The sequence below is a fragment of the Lissotriton helveticus genome, chromosome 7, assembly GCF_964261635.1.
Source record: "Lissotriton helveticus chromosome 7, aLisHel1.1, whole genome shotgun sequence".
NCBI classification, from domain to species: domain Eukaryota; kingdom Metazoa; phylum Chordata; class Amphibia; order Caudata; family Salamandridae; genus Lissotriton; species Lissotriton helveticus.
In genome coordinates, this window is record NC_136068.1 from 1,084,220,706 (window position 1) to 1,084,242,099 (window position 21,394).

The window sequence follows — 21,394 nt, forward strand, 5'->3', positions numbered from 1 at the left end:
CCACCGCCATGTGGTACTGCAACAAACAGGGCAGGGTAGGGTCGTGGACCCTTTGTCAGGAGGCTCTGCGCTTCTGGCAATGGCTGGCACACCAGGGCATTTCCCTGGTGGTTCAACACCTAGCAGGTTCTCTGAACGCCAGGGCGGACAAACTCAGCCGCCGGTGCATGATGGATCACGAATGGCGTCTGAACTCGGACGTGGCGCAAGGCCTCTTTCAGCAGTGGGGAGAGCCTTGGTTAGATCTATTCGACACCGAAGAGAATGCGCAATGTCATCAGTTCTGCGCGTTGGAATTTCCAAAGCGGCTCTCGCTGGGAGACGCTTTTCGTCTCAAGTGGAGCTGCGGTCTGTTGTACGCCTTTCCGCCTATACCACTTCTGCCCCGAGTGCTGAAGAAGATCCGGCGTGACCTGGCCCAAGTCATCCTTGTGGCTCCAGACTGGGCACGAAGATACTGGTATCCCGAGCTACTCAGCATGTCAGTCGATCCCCCGATTCGTCTGCCTCTTCAGGAGAACCTTCTGTCGCAGCAGCAGGGGACGGTCCTCCTGCCGAACCTGTCCAGTCTCCACCTCCATATGTGGAGATTGAGCGGCGACAGTTGAGGCCATTTGACTTGCCTCCTGAAGTCTGTGATGTGATTCTGGAAGGCAGGCGACCCTCCACAAAATCGGTATACGCCTGCAGGTGGAACAAATTTGTGGCATGGTGCACAGCAAAGGCTGTGGATCCTTTCTCTGCCCCCCTTTCGGAGGTTCTCCTCTTTCTTCTTTCTCTTGCCCAGCAGGGCTCTGCTCTGAGCACTATCAAGGGCTACCTCGCGGCCATTTCAGCCTTTTTGAGGCTTCCTGATCAGCCTTCTCTTTTCAAGTCCCCTGTTGTAAATAGATACTTGAAAGGCATCACACACATGTTTCCTCCTGTTCCCTTCGTGATGCCTCAGTGGGACTTGGACGACCAGCCCTTTGTTGGTTACGTGGGAGCTAAGAAGGGACGGACGGTGCACAAATGGACCATCTCTGGGAGGGTCGTTTTGTGCATCAAGGTTTGCTACTCCTGGCTTAAAAGGAGCCTCCAGTTGGGCTGCGTGCCCATTCTACTCGGGCCACGGCGGCTGCTACTGCCCTGGGTCGGGGAGTCTCCTTGCAGGACATCTGTCAGGCAGCTACGTGGGCCTGGTTGCACACGTTTGCTAGACACTACTGCCTGGACAGCCAAGTCCAGAGAGATGGCTTTTTCGGCAGTTTCGTTCTCCAGGACTTTCTGGTGTGATCTTGGTTCGCAGACCCACCACCGGGGTTGGTATTCTAAGGTAAGGAATCTAACACTAACCTGTTTCTTTCAGATTCACAAGTTAACAATATATTTGTAAGAAACCGTAGTTCGTGTTAGATTCCTTACCACCCCGCCCATCCTCCCCGTTCTGCGAACCAATATCTAGGGTGAAGGACATCCCTTTCAGGGCCCTAGTTTCATGGCACCAGTGTCGGTCTCTGGCATGGCTCTGCATTCCTGGCGCGGCTCTGCATTCCTGGCGAGGAAAGCTATGTACAAGAACTGATAGCGCGCGAGGGCGGCGTCTAAGTACTCCGACGTCGTCTAAGTACTCCGACGACGTCATCCCGGAGATCACGATGCCGACGACGGACGCAGAGCCGCAGACGACGCCTGCCGACGCGCAGGGGTACTGCTACACAAAACTTTCCGGATCCAGTCTGACGCCTGGGGATATTCTAAGGTTAGGAATCTAACACTAACTACTGTTTCTTACAGATGTATCATTACCGAAGGTAAGTAACTTGTGCTTCTCAAGAAGTTCCTAGTCAGAACCCAGTTCCCAGGCTTAATGCCATGCACTTGTCCTTCCAGGGGTGGGGACCAGGTGTCTCTAACCTTTTGGTGAGTTTTGGATAGTCTGATAGTTCTTTACAATAATCCAACAATACATGATATGGCATATTGTGCGATCTTGATGGAGATGCAGACCCATAGATATTGGTCGGCCGACCCATCACTAATTTATAAGGCGACAATCTTTTCTTTGCGGGTACAGTTGTTCTCCTGGAGAACAAGGCGAAGGGCAAGGCATCCACTCAACTCAGTTTACTAGATGCACATATTTTTGACAGCTTGTTCTTCAGTGTCCAATTACACCTTTCCACTAATCCTGCAGCTGTAGGGTGATAGACTGAATGGAAATCTTGCCTTATGCCTAGCCCTTCACACACACCAAATCCATAAACTAATTTGAAAAATGTCACTCCAGAGGCTCCGGGGCAAGCCGAAACTTAGAAAATATTCCTTTAATAGTACATTTGCTGTACTCAAAGCTGTGTGGTCTTTCAAAGGGAAGGCCTCAATCCAATTGCTAAAACAACATATTACAACCAGTATGTAAATCTTCCCATTGCTTGGAGACATCTGGATAAAATCCATCTGCAAGCATTCAAAGGGATACTCAGGCATACGAAAATGACCTGTGGGTACTGCAATTTTTCCCCCACATTATTCTGGGCACAAATTATACAGTTTTTACAAAGATTTATAGCCACCTTTCTGACTGTATTATTTTTGAAATTGTGTTTACTATACAATCCGCTCCTATATGAGCTGGTCCATGTATTATTTGGACCATAGGCACAACAAAACTGTCTGGTAGAATCCATCTATTTCTATTTTGACCTTCCATCCATGCCTAGTAGGCTGGTCAAATACATACCCTTTTTTCTGCTCTTCCTCATTTGCCAAATTTTGTACTTCCTTCACCTCTGTATAGGGGTCATACTTCTCTCCTTCATCACTAGTCCTCCTTACCACATACATCAGTGACTGTTCTGCCAAAGCTGTAGTTTATGCTATCTCATCTTCTAAAGCATTTCCTTGCCCCACTACATCTGTTACTTTACTGTGTGCACTGCATTTGATGATAGCTAATCTTTTTGGGAGGGTGATAGCATTGAAAAGCCTAATAATGAGATGTCCATGCTGTATCTCCGCTCCACTAGAGGTAATACATTCTCTTTCAGCCCATAGGCAGAAAAAGTTATGGGCCACCCTAAAGGCGTACTGACTATCAGTGTATATGTTTACCTTTAACCCTTCTGACAATTCACATGCTCTAGTCAGGGCTGTCAACTCTGCAGCCTGCGCTGAGGATTTGTTCTATGCTACATATCTCAACCACATATAATTAGTGGTTTTTGCTAGGCAGCTGAAATAGTCCTGTATCTTTGACAAGAACCAACTACAAATAAAGTACCATCAGCAATTGGCATTGGTACATCCAACAGGTCCATTCGACCCTTTGTCTCAGTTTCAGTAACAATCACACAGTCATGTTGTACTTCATCCTGTTCCAAAGGAAGAGGAATTAGAGTGGGTGGGTTTATTGTGTTACAGCATTCCAGAGTGAAATTTGTAGCCATCAGTGTCAATTCATATTGCGTCAATCTGGCGTTAGTTAAATGTTGCATTTTTGTTTTATTTAATAGTATGTCAACTGAATGAGGTACATATATTGTGACCACGTGTACCAAAATAATAGAATCTGCCTGGTTTAAAGCAGCTGCTGATGCAGCAATATTTCGGAGGCAGCTTGGTAGGTCTCTTGCTACGGGATCCAATGTTGAGGAAAATAGGCACATGGTCTATTCTTCTCTCCTTGTTTTAGTACAGCCAAAGCACAGCCATCCTTTTCATGCAAAAATAAAGAAAAGTGTTTAGCAGAATCAGGGGTACCCAAAGCAGGTGCATTACAAAGTGCTTCTTTCAGGGTGATAAAGCTATGTTGATGGTCGGCATGCCATGGAACTGGGTCAGAAATGTCTTTAGGCGTTAAGGACAGTAAAGGCTAAGCAATCAGGGGAAAATGTGGTACCCATTCTCTGCAGACTTAGACCATGCCTAAAAAGGCACACATGTCTTTTTATGTGGGAGGTTGAGGTATATTTTTAATTACCTTAAGGGCGATCCAGTAACAGTCTCCTCCCCCCTTTCAACAGGAGTGACTTAAATAGGTGACCTTCTGTTGACAATATTGCAATTTCAATAGCGACACTGTATGTCCGTTTGAAACCAAAAAAGAAAGAACTTTGTTAAGCATTCTTTCAATCCTCCCCACATTCTACTATTATTAGTAGGGCATCTACATATTGTAGTAACGTTGTTCCTGCTGCCAGTATGCATTTATCTAGCTGTTTCTTACGTGATTGACTATAAATACTTGGATTTTCTGTATACATTTGTGGTGCACAACACAAGACATATGATTTACCTTGAAAACTGAAGCCAAACAAATATTGGCTATCTTCATGAAGGGGGATACTGAAAAATGCGTTGCTGAGATCTATGATTGTAAACCCTTTTGCATTATCTGGGATAGACGAGAACATCACGGTAATATCGGGGACCACTGAATATTGGGGCTGGACTATTGTGTTCATGGCTCACAAATCAACTACCATAAATTATTTAATTTGCCCTGTAACATCATCTCTTTTGACCACCGGTAAAATATGGCTGTTACATACATTTCCAGACATACCTCGTATTATTCCCTTATCCAATAATTCCAGCATAACCTCTTTTACACCTTCTTAACCTTCCTTTGATATCTTGTATTGAGGCATTTAAGGCAGCACAGCGTTATTGTTCACTTTTATATAAACTGGGTCTATTTGCATATACCCAGTGTCATTTGGTCCTTGGACCCATAATTGTGGATCTGCTGACAGCAATTCTTGAGGCAAACCATTTCTCCCTGCCACCAAATAGTTCTTAGCTAGTTTTCCATGTCCGGTATATGCCATCTGGTGAACAATATATGGTGGCATGCATAATTTTTTTACACTTTCAATCCCAGCAAATTTAGGGAGCATTTGTCGGTTAATATGAGCGGCATTTGTCCTGTCAAAGGACCAATTATAACACCAGTCAACAAAAGGTGGTTCTGTCGGGTTTAAGTCTGTAACTTTTCAGCACACTTAATATCACACGCGCAATCCAATTGTAATTTTTAAATCAGTATTTCAACCGCCAGAATAAATAATTTTTACAAATAATGAAAATGGAACTCAATATCAGTGTCTACTATTTATGTTTTGTCAGAATTAAATCCTTCATATACATTCACATACATAGTAGATATATGAATGATTTAATTCTGTCAATAAAAGCCATCGTTAACAATTCTGCTGGACTTTTTGTTGTCCACGTACACTCATATGTTTTTATACTGTCTCCTGAATTAGTAAATAAATTGTCAGTGAACTGAATGGCAAATATGCGTTGCCCTGCCACCTTTACCACATCCTACCCACTGTGAGCCTTGAACGTTTCTTCAAGTCTCCTAAATAAATCAGTTACTTCCTCGTTCTCCTTTTGTTTACATGCTGTCAATTTATCCCAATCAACCTTTTTTTAAGACAAACTCAATTGCAATCGTCTAATTAGTAGTGGAGGCAACCGTAAAATACTTTGCGGGGGCAAATCTAATTTATGTTTATTTCTAACATCTCGTTCTAAGTTAGCCCAAACTATGTTCAGTTGTGCATGTTCATTCCGTCTCACCTCCTCAAATATTTTCCAAGGCACAACATAGCCAAACAACATATCAATATCTTTAAGAGTCATGGTGGCAATATTAGTGGCTTGTTTTAACCTGTCAATGAATCCTTTGGGGTCTTTCCTAGGATCAGGGAGATCCTTTCTAATTGCCATTCATTCTGTCTTTGTCCATGGGGTATGAACAAACTGTGGGACAGGGTTCACTTTTCAAGCAGAAGGGGGTAAAGGATGTATTTCCCTCATGGGCAACATTATCTCTATATTAATATCTTCCTCTCCACTACTATAATCTACACGTGTAACATTGCTCAAACCAATCTTCATATTTGCGCTCAGACAAAGTGGAAACATCACTATTCCCCCACAACTGTCTTAATTCTTGTGGTAGAATTTCACTTCCTTCAGTTCTTCTTTCTATTTCTCCAAATAACTCAATTAGGCATTGTGCCATACATTGAAGAACATAAGTTCAAGTTCAAGTTCAGTAATTTGTATAGTGCACTACTCACCCAGGGGGTCTCAAGGCGCTTAAGGGAGGGTGGGTGCATTACTTATCGAAAAGCCAGGTTTTGAGTTGCTTTCTGAAGGAGAGGTGGTTCTGTGTAAGGCGGAGGTGATTGGGGAGGGAATTCCAGGTTTTGGCCGCTAAGTAGGAGAATGATCTTCCTCCCATGGTGGATCTATGGATGCGCGGGATTACGGCGAGGGCTTGATTGGCCGATCGTAGTTGGCGGGTGGGTGTGTAGAAGGATAGTCGAGTGTTGAGGCATTCGGGTCCTAGGTCGTAGAGGGCTTTGTGTGCGTGGGTGAGGAGGCGGAATGTTATTCTCTTGTTGACGGGGAGCCAGTGGAGGTCTTTCAGGTGACTGGAGATGTGAGCTTGACGGGGGATGTCCAGTATGAGTCTGGCTGAGGCGTTTTGTATGCGTTGGAGTTTTTTCTGTAGTTTGGCTGTCGTTCCGGCGTAAAGGGAATTTCCATAATCCAGTCGGCTAGTAATCAGTGCGTGGGTGACTGTCTTTCTTGTATCGGTGGGGATCCAACGGAAGATTTTTTTGAGCATGCGAAGGATGTTGAAGCAAGAAGATGAGACGGCGTTGACTTGTCTGGTCATTGAGAGGGAGGAGTCTAGGATGAATCCCAGGTTGCGTGCGTGGTTTGTGGGTAAGGGTGCTGTGCCCAGGGCCGGTGGCCACCAAGAGTCGTCCCAAGCAGAGGGGGATGGTCCTAAGATGAGGACTTCTGTTTTGTCAGAGTTTAGTTTTAGGCGGCTGTTCTTCATCCATTCGGCTACTTCTTTCATTCCTTCGTGTAGGTTTGTTTTGGCGGTGTTTGGGTCTTTGGTGAGGGAGAGGATCAGCTGGGTGTCGTCTGCGTAGGAGATGATGTTGAGGTTGTGTTGTCGCGCGATGGATGCAAGGGGACTCATGTACACGTTGAAGAGGGTGGGGCTGAGTGATGATCCTTGTGGTACGCCGCAGATGACTTTGGTGGCTTCTGATCTAAAAGGGGGGAGGCGGACTCTCTGGGTTCTTCCATCGAGGAACGAGATGATCCAGTCCAAAGCTTTTCCTTGTATTCCGACGTTGCTGAGGCGTTGTATGAGGGTGCTATGGCAGACTGTGTCGAAGGCGGCGGAGAGGTCAAGTAGGATAAGGGCAACTATTTCTCCGTTGTCCAGTAGCATTCTGATGTCGTCTGTAGCAGCGATGAGGGCGGTTTCGGTGCTGTGTTTGGCTCGGAAGCCGGACTGTGAGGGGTCGAGGGATTTGTTGGATTCAAGGATGGTGGCGAGCTGATTATTGACGACTTTCTCAATGACTTTGGCAGGGAATGGGAGGAGTGAGATGGGACGGTAGTTTCTTAAGTTCAGAGGGGTCTGCTGTGGGTTTCTTCAGAAGTGCGCTGAGTTCGGCGTGTTTCCAGATTTCTGGGAAGGTTGCGGAGTTGAAGGAACAGTTGATGACATCGCTGAGATGGGGTGCGATGATGGAATCTGCTTTGTTGAAGATGTGGTGGGGACATGGGTTGGTTGGTGAGCCAGAGTGGATGGAGTTCATCAGGCGGGCGGTTTCTTCGGTTGTTATTGGGTTCCAGGCGCAGAGGTTGTGAGAGTGCTCTTTTGGTTCAGAGGTGGGTGGGGTGGACTGTTCTTCGGAAAGGTTTTCAAAGCTGTTATGTATGTCGGCGATTTTGTTGTGGAAGAAAGAGGCTAAAGAGTCGCAGAGGTCTTGGGAGGGAGTGATGTCGTTGGTGCCGGCGGTGGGGTTGGTAAATTCATTGACGATGTTGAAAAGTTCCTTGCTGTTGTGGGCGTTGTTGTTGAGCCGATCCTTGAATGCTGATTTCTTTGTGGATCGGATCAATTGGTGGTGTTTGCGGGTGGCGTCCTTGAAGGTCTGGACCTTGAAGGTCCTTGAACATAATTCTTAGTCCTTGACAGCATGGGGTGAAACGTATTAAGTGCATTTTCCTTTGTTACTTGCCCTTTTTCTATCCAGTCAAAAGCCTTTGCCCTAATTATTTTCTTTTCGTGTTTGTCTAATTGCGTACATATACTTATTGGTGTGCCTGTATCCAAAGAGGAGCATTGCGAGGGTGTCTTATATTTATTTGATGACCATTGTAAACAGGGTTCGCATTTAGTAAAGTCACCAGACTGGGAGGGGACAGACCCTCCAACTTTTTGTAATAAAGAGGTATTTATAATTTTGGACCCCATCTGTGGACTTACTAATGTCCCAGTATTATGCAAGTTCCGGATAATATTTGGCACTATGGTAATAGGTAGAGGAGGTGCTGTAGGTGCGTTTGGAGCGATCCGCACCAGAGGGGGTATTTGTTGCTGGACAATGGGGGTGCATGTTTTGGGGCCATATTATACGGGAGTGGCTTATTCAAAAGGTCTGTGAGGAAGGGGTCTACTTTATTTTGGCCAGTTTGTTCTGTTTGAGAAACAAAACAGTTTTCTGTCCTCAATTTAAGTTCCCTATCTATTTGTTCTAAATTTCCCTTTATTATCCTTGTATCGTATTTGGAGGATGCAATCTGAAAGAGACACGTTAGTGATAGATTCCTTACCTTAGAATATCCCCAGGCGTCAGACAGGATCCGGAAATTTTTTGCGTAGCAGTACCCTTGCGCGTCGGTAGGCGTCATCTGCGGCTCCGCGTCTGTCGTGGGCGCCGTGATGACGTCGTCGGAGTACTTAGACGCCGCCTCCGCGTGCTGACGTCAGTTCTTCTTTTTTCCGCGCCAGCAGCGCAGATCCGGAAAAAGTGGTACCTTAGTCACTTTTTGACTAACTCTTTTTTGATCTTTTGATCTCCTTTTCGAAGTCTTCGACTCCGAACGGTGCCGGTAGGGATGCCAGGTTTCAAGCCCTGTGAGGAGTGCGACCGACTGATGTCGGTCACCGACCCTCACCGTCGGTGTCTCCACTGCCTCGGCGTCGATCACGACGACAAGACCTGCCCCGACTGTCGGGCCCTGACTTCGAAAGCTAGGCGGGAGTGGTCCCGTAAGCGGCTCGAACTCCGGCAGTCGCCCCGCGCCGAGAACGGTCCCTGTCCGCACGGAGGTCGAGGGACCGGTCGCGGGAGAGGAGCCATCGGAGCTCCGGGAGTCGACATCACTCCTCCGGGTCGAAGTCGTCAGGTAAGCACAAGAAGTCGAAGAGACGTCATCGCTCTTCCTACTCCCCCACGACTCTCGCGCGATGCGGCCGGGGGTTCTGGTGACACCGCCCACGCGGCTCCGTCGGAGTCGCAGGCGCCGCGTCCGGCCAAATACCCTCCGGACGCCGGAGGAGATCGAGCGGTTCCTCATGGCCATGAGGGCCCTCTCTCCTCCGACGGGCTCTGCGGCGCCTTCAGGCCCAGCGGTCCCGTCTGGGGGTCCTAGCGGGTCGGCGGCTCCGGTCCCGACGCCGACGGGTGCTTCGGCTCCAACGCAGCCTGCGCCTTCGGGCCCGGCGCCGCAGGGCCCCACTGGATCCGGTTCCGGATCCGAGTCGCCGCCGGTGGACTTGACGACCTCCCCGGCGCCGACCCCCCAGGTGTCACCCCCGGCGCCGCCCTCGAGCGGAGCCATCCCCGATGCCTCCCTCGACCCGGTTCCGGCACCGAAGCGGCGCCGCTGGGCGCCGCTTCAGACGCCGTTCGGAGAGTTTACTTTCCATGAACTGGCCCCATCATTTTCTGACCCTGAATACCAGGAGATGGGTGATGAGTATTGGGAGGGGTCTGAGGACCCTCTGACATGTGAATGTCAGTCCCAGGAGGACTGGACAGGTGAACTTGGGGATGCCAGTGGTCTGGACACTTCGCCCGACACTGGTTTTGTCTCATTTCCTACCGTGGCTACGGAGGAGGGGGCAACCTATACTGTGGTGTTGATGAGGGCAGCCAAGGCCTTGGGCCTTTAGCTCCCCGTCGCGGCCGTGAGGACTAACCTCCTCACTGAGGTCCCTAAGCCGCAGTCATGCTCAGCTGAGCCTCTGCTGCCGTTTAATGAGCCTTAACCGACGTTCTTTTGGGCACTTGCCACCGCAGTACCACCGAGTATCGGGGGATCATTTGCGGCTTCTGCAGGAGGAAGTTACGGCCCTCTTGGCCAAGGGGGCCATCGAGCGCGTTCCTGGGCCAGAAGTAGGGTGTGGTTGTTACTCCCACTACTTTCTGGTACCCAAGAAGGGCGAAGGGGGCCTACGCCCTATCTTGGACCTAAGGAACGTCAACGGCTTCCTCCGGAATGAGAAGTTTAAAATGCTGACACTGGCTCAGGTCTTAGCTGCCCTGGACCCAGGAGACTGGATGGTAGCGTTGGACTTGCAGGACGCTTATTTCCACATCCCCGTCCTGCCGGCCCACCGGCGCTACCTGCGGTTCACGGTTGGCCACGAGCACTTTCAGTATACCGTGCTCCCCTTCGGCCTTACCAGCGCCCCACGGGTGTTCACAAAGGTGATGGCGGTGGTCGCAGCTCATCTGCGCAGGTTAGGGGTTTCAGTCTACCCCTACCTCGACGACTCGTTTTTGAAGGCGGGCTCGCCCCAAACAGTCGTCAGCCACCTCCAGACAACGGCAGACCTCCTGCACCAGCTGGGGTTCTCCCTCAATGTGCCCCTCTCAGAAGCTCCTCTTCATCTGAGCGGTTCTAGACTCAGCACAGTTTCGGGTTTATCCTCCCGAACAGCGGGTCCAGGATATTCAGGCTCTGATTCCACTATTTCAGCCTTTATCCCGGGTCTCGGTCAGGTTGACGCTGCGGCTTCTGGGGCTGATGGCCTCCTGCATGCTACTGGTGCATCACGCCAGGTGGCGGATGCGGGCTCTGCAGTGGGACCTGAAGTTTCAGTGGGCCCAGCATCAGGGCAACCTGTCCGACCACGTCCTGATCTCGGAGGGCACTGCGGGACAGCTGCAGTGGTGGCTCACGGACTGCGATTGGGTCAGCGGCAGATCCCTCTCCCTTCCCCAACCGGAGCACGTAGTTGTGACGGACGCGTCCCTCCAGGGCTGGGGAGGCCACATGGGAGAGGCGGAGATCAGAGGCCTCTGGTCTCCGGCGGAGTTCCGGCTCCATATCAACATTTTGGAGCTGCGGGCGATTCGTCTAGCACTGAAGGCATTCCTCCCCTCTGTTCGGGGGAGTGTAGTGCAGGTGTTCACGGACAACACCACCGCCATGTGGTACTGCAACAAACAGGGCGGGGTGGGGTCGTGGACTCTTTGCCAGGAAGCTCCGTGCCTCTGGCAGTGGCTGGAACATCAGGGCGTGACCCTGGTGGTTCAACACCTGGCAGGTTCTCTGAACGCCAGGGCGGACGAGCTCAGCCGTCGGTGCATGATGGATCACGAATGGCGTATGAACTCTGATGTGGCGCAAGGCCTCTTTCAGCAGTGGGGAGAGCCTTGGTTAGATCTATTCGCCACAGAAGAGAACGCGCAATGTCATCAGTTCTGCGCGTTGGAATTTCCAAGGCGGCACTCGCTCGGAGACGCTTTTCGTCGCGAGTGGAGTTGCGGTCTATTGTACGCCTTTCCGCCTATACCACTTCTGCCCAGAGTGCTGAAGAAGATCAAGCGCGACCGGGCCCAAGTCATCCTTGTGGCTCCGGACTGGGCACGAAGGTACTGGTATCCAGAGCTATGTCAGTCGAACCCCCGGTTCGTCTGCCTCTTCAGGAGGACCTTCTGTCGCAGCAGCAGGGGACGGTCCTCCACCCGAACCTGTCCAGTCTCCACCTCCATGCTTGGAGATTGAGCGGCGACAGTTGAGGCCATTTGACTTGCCTCCTGAAGTCTGTAACGTCATTCTGGCAGCCAGGCGTCCCTCCACAAAGTCGGTATACGCCTGCAGGTGGAACAGATTTGTGGCATGGTGCACAGCAAAGGCTGTGGATCCTCTTGCTGCCCCTCTCTCCAAGGTTCTTCTCTTCCTTCTTTCTCTTGCCCAGCAGGGCTCTGCTCTGGGCACTATCAAGGGCTACCTTTCTGCCCTTTCAGCCTTTCTGAGGCTGCCTGATCAACCTTCTTTGTTCAAGTCCCCTATTGTAAATAGATTTCTAAAAGGCATCACACACACATTCCCTCCTGTTCCGTTTGTGATGCCTCAGTGGGACTTGAACCTGGTTCTTACGTTTCTGATGTGCGCTCCTTTTGAGCCACTTCACAACTGTCCTCTCCGCCTTCTTACTCTGAAGACTGCTTTCCTGGTTGCCATCACCTCTGCCAGGAGAGTGAGTGAGCTCCAGGCCCTTTCTTGTACTCCACCTTTCCTTTCTGTCCATCCGGACAAAGTGGTGTTGCGTACTAAGCCATCTTTCCTGCCCAAGGTTGTCACAGCCTTCCACATCGGGCAGTCTATCACCTTGCCAACCTTCTTCCCGCCACCGCATCCCTCTAAAGAGGAAGAGCGGCTCCACCGTCTGGACCCAAAACGTGCGCTCTCATTTTACTTGGATCGCACACGCCAGTTCCGGGTGGATGACCAACTCTTTGTTGGTTACGTGGGCGCTAAGAAGGGGAAAGCGGTGCACAAGAGGACCATCTCCCGGTGGATCATCTTGTGTATCCAGGCATGCTACTCCTTGGCTAGAAAGGAGCCCCCTGTTGGATTACAGGCTCATTCCACCCGAGCCACGGCGACTACAACTGCCCTGGGCCGGGGAGTGCCCTTACAAGACATCTGTCAGGCGGCTACGTGGGCATCACTGCACACGTTTGCAAGACACTACTGCCTGGAAAGCCAAGTCCGGAGAGATAGCTTCTTTGGCCATTCCGTCCTCCAGGACTTTCTGGTGTGATTATTGGTTCGCAGACCCACCACCGGGGTTGGTATTGCTGGGGTATCTATTCTAAGGTAAGGAATCTAATACTAACTTGTCTCTTTCAGATGCACAAGTTACTACTTGTGTAACGATATATCTGTAAGAGACATTAGTTAGTATTAGATTCCTTACCGACCCACCCATCCTCCCCGTTCTGCGAACTGATATCTAGGGTTAGGGTTACCCCCTTTCAGGGCCCTAGTTTCAATGGCACCAGTGTTAGTTTTTAACATGGCTCTGCGTTTCTGGCGCGGAAAAGCTGTGTCTAAGAACTGGCGTCAGCACGCGGAGGCGGCGTCTAAATACTCCGACGACGTCATCACGGCGCCCATGACGACGGACGCGGAGCCGCAGATGACGCCTGCCGACGTGCAAGGGAACTGCTACGCAAAAGTTTCCGGATCCAGTCTGACGCCTGGGGATATTCTAAGGTAAGGAATCTAATATTAACTAATGTCTCTTACAGATATATCGTTACACAAGTAGTAACTTGTGCTTTGGGTTGCTTTCTGAGCCACTTCCCACTGATGAATCAGAGAAGGTAGCGAAACTTGAATCTGGGTATCTAATATTAGAATAATGGAGCTTGGTGATAACGAAAGTGTGCACACTTAAAAACTTTGCTTTTCTTGACACTTGTGCAGAGCATTCCAAGACTAATTATGTAAAGAGTTTAACAAAAATCTTTCTTTTTTTGCTCACACTTTGTAAAGAGCTTTGAGACAATATTCATACAAAACAGAATCTTAACAAAAAAATAAGTGACATAGTTCAGTGTTACAACATTCACTTACCATTTAATAGCATTTTATATATTTTTTTGCTGCTGATCAGCACGTCAGTTTCTTTAAAGAAGTCTGTCCTAATTGTGCAATTCCTGCAGAACCACAGAAACTGCCCAAATGGCAGTTTATCCCGACCATTCCCGGGATGGTGGCTGCCTTATCTGAGAAGTGTGTTGCATTCACTGGGTTGCCTGTACAAAGTAGTGCATATCTTCATGTCCTCTATTTTGAGTGTAAGTTCCTTAGGGCCCGATGTATAAAAAAAAAGCAATTGCTATTTGGGAATTGCAAATTGCTAAGCAGGAAAAAACTCGCAAAAAAAGAGCGATTTGGTAACATTCGGATTCACAATTGCAGATTCCCAATTAGCAATTCTGTAATAGCAAATTGGCAAAAATAAAAAATTGAAAAATATCGAATCTACTATTCTGATTCAGTTTGATGACATCGCAATCAGGAAGTGTGTTTCCCCATGCTGTTTCTGAGTGCCTGAGGCTGTTTAAGAGGCTGAGAGCAGGAGCACACCACTCAGGAGATCATCAAGTGTGCAGAGACAGGCACCAATACAAATCATGGCTTCACAGGAGAAAGCAAAGGAAGCTGCAGGACACAAGAGAAAGCAAATGTTTAGTGTAAAAGAAGTGAAAAAGAATTGGAGGTCCTAATTGAGGAAATGGTGGAGAGCCATGAGCAACTGTTTGGAAAAAAATCTCCGAGTCAGAGAAGAGGAAGATCTGGCTGGACATCCAAGCCAAAGTAAATGCCATAGGGGTCACACGGTGCTCCATAGAAGACCTACACAAGCGCTGGTACGACTTGCGCTCAAGGGCAAAAGAGAAGGTGGCAAGCAGGCTTGCGGACACCTAGAAGACCAGAGGAGGACCATCAACACAGCCGGCATACACCCCCCTTGAGGACTTGGGGGAGTCCACCCTACAGCCTGAATCCATCAGTGGCATAGCAGAAATCGACAGCTCAGCCACAACCAACACCAGCCTAGGTAGGATGCATTCTAATATACTCCTGCCCCATTACTCACAACCCCCCCCACTTAGAAATAACGTAATGAAAAAAGTTAGATTGCAACTCCTGTCCACATTTTTGTTATCACCCAGCAGTGTATCATGGGAGATGCAGTTAGACACATAACAGACCCTCCAGGATATCGCGATTTCGCGATTTGCAAAAAAATCGCGAAATTTGCATCTTTGTGCAAATCCTGCGATTTTTGGCAAACCGGCCGCGAAATCCGCCGTTTTCGATTGGACGACACACGGAACGTCCTCATCTTCTCTCCTTATTGCCTGCTGCCCTCCTCACTTCCGATCATCCTTCCAGGATTTCGCGCGACTCGGCAACAATCACAAGGCAGCAAGAGCAGGGACGACGACGAGACCCGAACCCGATCAGCAGGAGGCAGGCATGAGACAGGAGGGAGCACCCAACAACCCGACCGGACGACGACCCCCCGATCAGCCAGGCCAGGTACCTTCATTGACGCTGCTACTGTGCTGTGGGGGCCCACCGGGGGGGGGGGGGGGGGAATTCCATTTTTTTAAAATTTTGCTGCTGTTGGGGCCCGCCGCACACGGGGCACGCGGCGGGCCCCCGGGGGCCATAATTCTTTTTTTGTACGTTGTTGTGGGGGCCCGCCGCACACGGGGCACGCGGCGGGCCCCGGGGCCATAATTCTTTTGTTGTACGTTGTTGTGGGGGCCCGCCGCACACGGGGCACGCGCCGGGGGGGCCATAATTCTTTTTTTGTACGTTGTTGTGGGGGCCTGGCGCACACTGGGCACGCGGCGGGCCCCCGGGGGCCATAATTCTTTTTTTGTACGTTGTTGTGGGGGCCCGCCGCACACGGGGCACGCGGCCGGCCCCCTGGGGCCATAATTCTTTTTTTGTACGTTGTTGTGGGGGCCCGCCGCATATGGGGCACGCGGCAGGCCCCCTGGGGCCATAATTCTTTTTTTTACGTTGTTGTTGGGGCCCGGGGCACGCGGCGGGCCCCCGGGGGCCATAATTCTTTTGTTGTACGTTGTTGTGGGGGCCCGCCGCACACGGGGCACGCGGCGGGCCCCCGGGGCCATAATTCTTTTTTTGTATGATGTTGTGGGGGCCCGCTGCACACGGGGCACGGGCGGGCCCCCTGGGGCCATAATTCTTTTTTTTACGTTGTTGTGGGGGCCCGCCGCACACGGGGCACGCGGCGGGCCACGGGGCCATAATTCTTTTGTTGTACGTTGTTGTGGGGGCCCGCCGCACACGGGGCACGCGCCGGGGGGCCATAATTCTTTTTTTTTATACGTTGTTGTGGGGGCCCGCCGCACACTGGGCAGGTGGCGGACCCCCGGGGGCCATCATTCTCTTTTTGTACGTTGTTGTGGGGGCCCGCCGCACACGGGGCACGCGGCGGGCCCCCCAGGGGTCATAATTCTTTTTTTGTACGTTGTTGTGGGGGCCCGCCGCACACGGGGCATGCGGAAGGCCCCCGGGGGCCATAATTCTTTTTTTGTACGTTGTTGTGGGGGCCCGCCGCACACGGGGCACGCGGCGGGCCCCCGGGGGCCATAATTCTTTTTTTGTACGTTGTTGTGGGGGCCCGCCGCACACGGGGCACGCAGCGGGCCCCCCGGGGCCCATAATTCTTTTTTTTTGTACGTTGTTGTGGGGGCCCGCCGCACACGGGGCACGCGGCGGGCCCAGGGGGCCCACATTGCATTCCTTGGGGCCCAAAGTCCATTTTTCTTTCTTTCCGGTGCTTTTTGTCACAGGGTTGCCCACAGATTAATACATATTTTAGCTGTACAGGTTTTATCAGCATTATTTCTTCACCACTTTCAACTGTAGATGTTAGGTGGATTGATTTTGAAGCACTTGACTTGTATTTACCACATCTTGAAATGTGCTGCATGATCTTGGTATGTTTTCTCTAATTTGTGCAGGTTTTGCAATGTACTCTGGGTGTGCATTCGTTTCTACTGACTAAAAATTTAAATTGATTTGATATATATATTTCAATTGCTGTCCAAAATATCTGGGGCATGCAGTGAAAGGCATGGGAGGCTATCTATAGAAATTGGTGAAAATCTGGAAGTAGCTGTGACTTGATATTCTAGGTCCTGCATAAGAAATTGTATTGTAAACTGATGGGCAAGCTGGGGCAAAATTATTGTTCTGAATTTGGTCTGTCGTGTATTTCTATAGGTTCTGAATCAGGCCCCCTATTCCTGACCCTATTCTGGTTAAACTAACTATCAAGTTAACTAACAGTCAGCCCATGAGGCAAGAAAAGCCCCCATGATGCAGATACCGTTATCTGACGCAGTCACACTACGGCACAGGAACGTGTTATCTGATTAGGTCATAACGCTTGAGATCTAATTAGACAAGCGACATTCCTCCAGCCCCTGATAAGGCATACGACGTTCTCATAACAAATCAAACCTATGACAACCTGGATAATCCGTGCGGCCATTGTTTTGATTTCACAGAGAACTTTAGTAAAGAATGTGCTAACGAGCAAGTCGTATGACATCTTTATTGACGTATCTATGTCCATCCTTACGTCAATCTCGGCACCTTTAAGGTATAAATATTGCCGATCTTGCCCTATGCAAACACACGCGTGGTGACAAGACGGAGCAGCCATACTTGCCGAAGCCGAGAGCAGAAGCAGACCCCGCTGGCAGCAGCCCCGCCTTCCTGACGCGCTGAGAGACGCGCTGCTATCTCAAGCCGAGAGACCCAGCACCGGCGCTTTCGGGCAGCCCTCGCAGGCAGCCTGGAATATCGAGAGCAGAGAAAGAGATACCATTCCTCATTCATCCTAAATTCCAGGTACAGAACTGAATAACCCCTCACAGAGAATTCTTTATTTATTCACTTGGCAAAAACAAACTTAACTTAAACTGTAACTTTCTATTCCCGCCCACGCATTAGACTTAGGTCAGGTACACGGGGTAGGCGTATTTAGAAACACCAGTTGAGTACGTTTAGTCAAATGTATATGTGTATGTAAATATATTTTAATCATTTTTAAACATCATATGGCTCAGAAACCATATCAATGTTTTTACAGTATTATTTTATACTATTGCTTTTAATGTATGCACTTTACTTAACTATAAGTATTGCAATAATATCGATCCATTTCTCTTGTACGAGAAAAGAGACTGATCAATAAATAACATCTTTTATTGAACACGCCCGTCTCTTCCTTTTCTCTACATTCTGATGAGACTAAGAATGCACGTACTGACTGAGTAAAATAATTGCCTTGTGCTCACACGACTCTCGAGATTGACTCTTGATTAGGGGAGAGCAAAGTTGTCATGTTCTATGGTTGTCAGAAACTAAATCCCTTCTTGTCTAATCAGGGGAGTTAATTCCTTCCTTGAACATTCGAGAAAGTTTCTAGCGAACTCTGAGCTTAGCTGGCAAACCCAAAAATTAAGTCTAGTATCGACAGTAGTAGACCTAGTTAACGTCTGGCCTAGGCCTTTACTGCTGTAGGTACTATTCCAATGCGCAGAGCCTATTGGGAAAATAGGAGCTACACTACATGGCGCCCAACGCGTTTGGAAAGGGCGATAAAACTAACGTAAGACATTTAGAGTAACTCAGTCGTGCTTTCTCACTCAGACCCCTTTTCCCAAATACTCCAAAGACGTCTGGAGTGGGTGAAAGGTAATATCCTCCAAAACCTCGCAGGAGGGAACTCCTATGTATGGTTCTTGGTCAAGTCAACGTTGAAGGATAAACAGTTCCAAAATATTGTGCATCTAATCTTTGTTCCATAAAGAAACCTGATCTGCAAATAGACATAATACCATCCTGTCAGTAAAATGTCTGACAATGAGGATGAAAGAGAGGCAGTTAGATTAGCTACTGAACTCGCAGATGCTGATGCTACCATGCAAGCAGCAGACCCGAATATAACACTCATTCCGGTCATTAAAAGGAGATCTATAACCTTAAAACTTATAGAAAATGGACTGACACCTAGAGGTGGCACAGTCATATTCGTAATCGAGGCACACGAATATCGGCAGACAGAGGTATACTATTCATGGATACATTTTCCAGCAGCTAATGCTGTAACAAAGTACTTCCACTATTACAAAGTAGAGGAACCTCCTAATGAGTACACTCCTTTCGAGGAGGTGGAAGTACCACTCAAATTCCAAGAGCATTTGCTCTTATTTGATGGCGCCCTAAAACATAACAATCACATTACCAGGCTCGGTCCTTTAGGTAGACCAGGAGCAACGTGGCCGGTCTTAGCCGGATACACACCGCATCCAGACATCGAAAGAATGCCTGCAGCAGAGCTGTTAATACAGCTAAAACAACTACTAAAAATTCATAGACAATTAGTTCAGTATGTAATGCGGACTTCAACAATTCAGCCAGCGATTAAACTTCCACAGCTGACCCCTCACCAGGGGAACACAAATAAAATTACACCACAGAACATCCAATCCTGCCTAGGTAAAGTTCCAGCTAAACGGGAACAGATACCATTCTGGTTGGCACAGAAAATTACCCAAATAGAGGCGGTGTTTCCTGACACCACCCCATTAGAAAAACACAGGATTCTGACTATATGTCTCCCAATGGGAATCGCACCACACATTGAGGACTGTGACACTTGGGGTACAGTCTTTGCTTCCATCTACACAAAAACGCACGGTGTTCCATCCATTTCGGTAATACCAGATGTGCTAAAACAAATTCAAGATGAATACGGTCCAGAACCTGCTTTAACTCTTGGTATGAAATTACTGAAAGACTTCAAGCAGGTCTCGGCTATATTACTCGCCAACATAAAAGGTGAAGCAGCAAACGTGGCGATCCGCCAGAGGTTAAAAGAGACAGATATAGCAGACCAACCAGCTGAAATTGCCAGAATCTTAGAAAAATCCTATGAAGAACTAGGCAGAGATAGTCTAGGTGGAATACCAGTAAAACCGCAACTGACTACAAGTCCAGAAAAAATATTTTTTAATAATAATAATTCAACAAAAAAGAACTGGGATGGAAACAAACAATCCAATCCTAAAGAAAAGAAATTCCAGTCCCGAGGAAGGTCTCCTAGGCGAAGAGAGAAATCTCCAAACCAAAGACAGAGGTCACCGCAGAGTGACCCCTCGGGGAATAGATATAACCTTAGAAATAGGGATAATATTAAAAAACCTGATAGATATCAAGACATTGATACACGTCCCTCTCAATCTTTTCAGAATTCCTCGCAGAAATCGGAAAGAAGAGGACGATCAGAAGAGCACGCCAAGTCCAAAGACAAGGAACCTGCTCAGCTAAAAAAGAAATTACAATTTCCAAAAAAGAAGGTAGCCAGTATCAAGGTAGTTAACAATGCCGAGAATACTGAGGACACAACTGAAAAACGGAGAGTGGGCTCAGACAATGCTAGACAGCGCAGCAGAGGTGAGCATAGCTCGCAAAGTCCTTATGAATCATCTGGAGACAGTGGACACGAATGAATACCTTCAAGTGGAAACTGCAGACACCAGAGTTAGCAAGCCCCACAAGATATACGAGATAACATTACGTATAGAGGGAGATAAGACTAGGAAAATAAGGGGACTAATTTGGGATAACCTCTCCAAAGGCTATGACATCCTTCTAGCTGAAAAAGACTGTCCACCAGAGTTTGTCAGGGAGTGCCCTCATGGCGAAGAAGTAATTATGCCTGCCTTCTCGAATCAAATACCGATTCATAAAAAATACACACTTGCTAGAAAGTGGGCAGTGGCCTTAGCACCTGCTTTATATAAAAATCATGTAGGATGGGATGAGGATTCTCCTCCTCACAAAATCCAGTTAAAATCACAACCTACTGCACAAAGGCAGTACCCAATTAAGCAAGAAGCTAAAAAACGAGTAAATGAAATACTAGATCAGCTAGAATACCAGGGGGTGATTGAAACTTGCACCTCACAAATGAACAATCCTTTGTTTCCGGTCTCCAAACCAGACAATTCATATTGTCTAGTTTTGGATTACCGACACCTTAACACATGTTGCAAAACCTTTGCAGTGCAAAACTCACACAGTGCTGCACTAATGAATAACATAGTGCGCAAAAAATACAAAACAACCTTGGACATCTCCAATGGATTCTTTTGTCAAAACATAGCACCAGAGAGCAGATCTTTAACTGCATTCTCAGTAAATGGCACTCAAAAACAATTCTGTCGGTTAGCCCAGGGGTACAAGAACAGCCCAGGGGTATTCTCAGCGAGAGTAACAGAATTACTACAACTATATGATGATGAAGCATTATCTTATGTCGATGACATTTACTTAACAGATGATGACTTGGAGACTCACTTGAAAAGGGTGAACACCATAATACTTGGGTTCGCTGCAGAGGGTTACAAATTCAACTTTAAAAAATCCAGAATTGCCCATCTGACGGTCCTATTCTTAGGATATGAGTTATCAAGTGAAGGCAAAAGCCTGGCAGACAATTTCCTAGAGAAATGTGCCGTAATCCAAGCCCCTAAAACACTAAAAAACCTACAGTCAATTCTAGGCTTCCTAAATTTCGGAAGAACATACATTGCAAATTACGCAGAAAGGGTCAAACCCCTTTATGACCTAATTAAACCAGACTTTAAAAGATCCAATTGGACTCAAACACACACAGAAATTTTGAGATCCTTACAAACAGACATGCTAA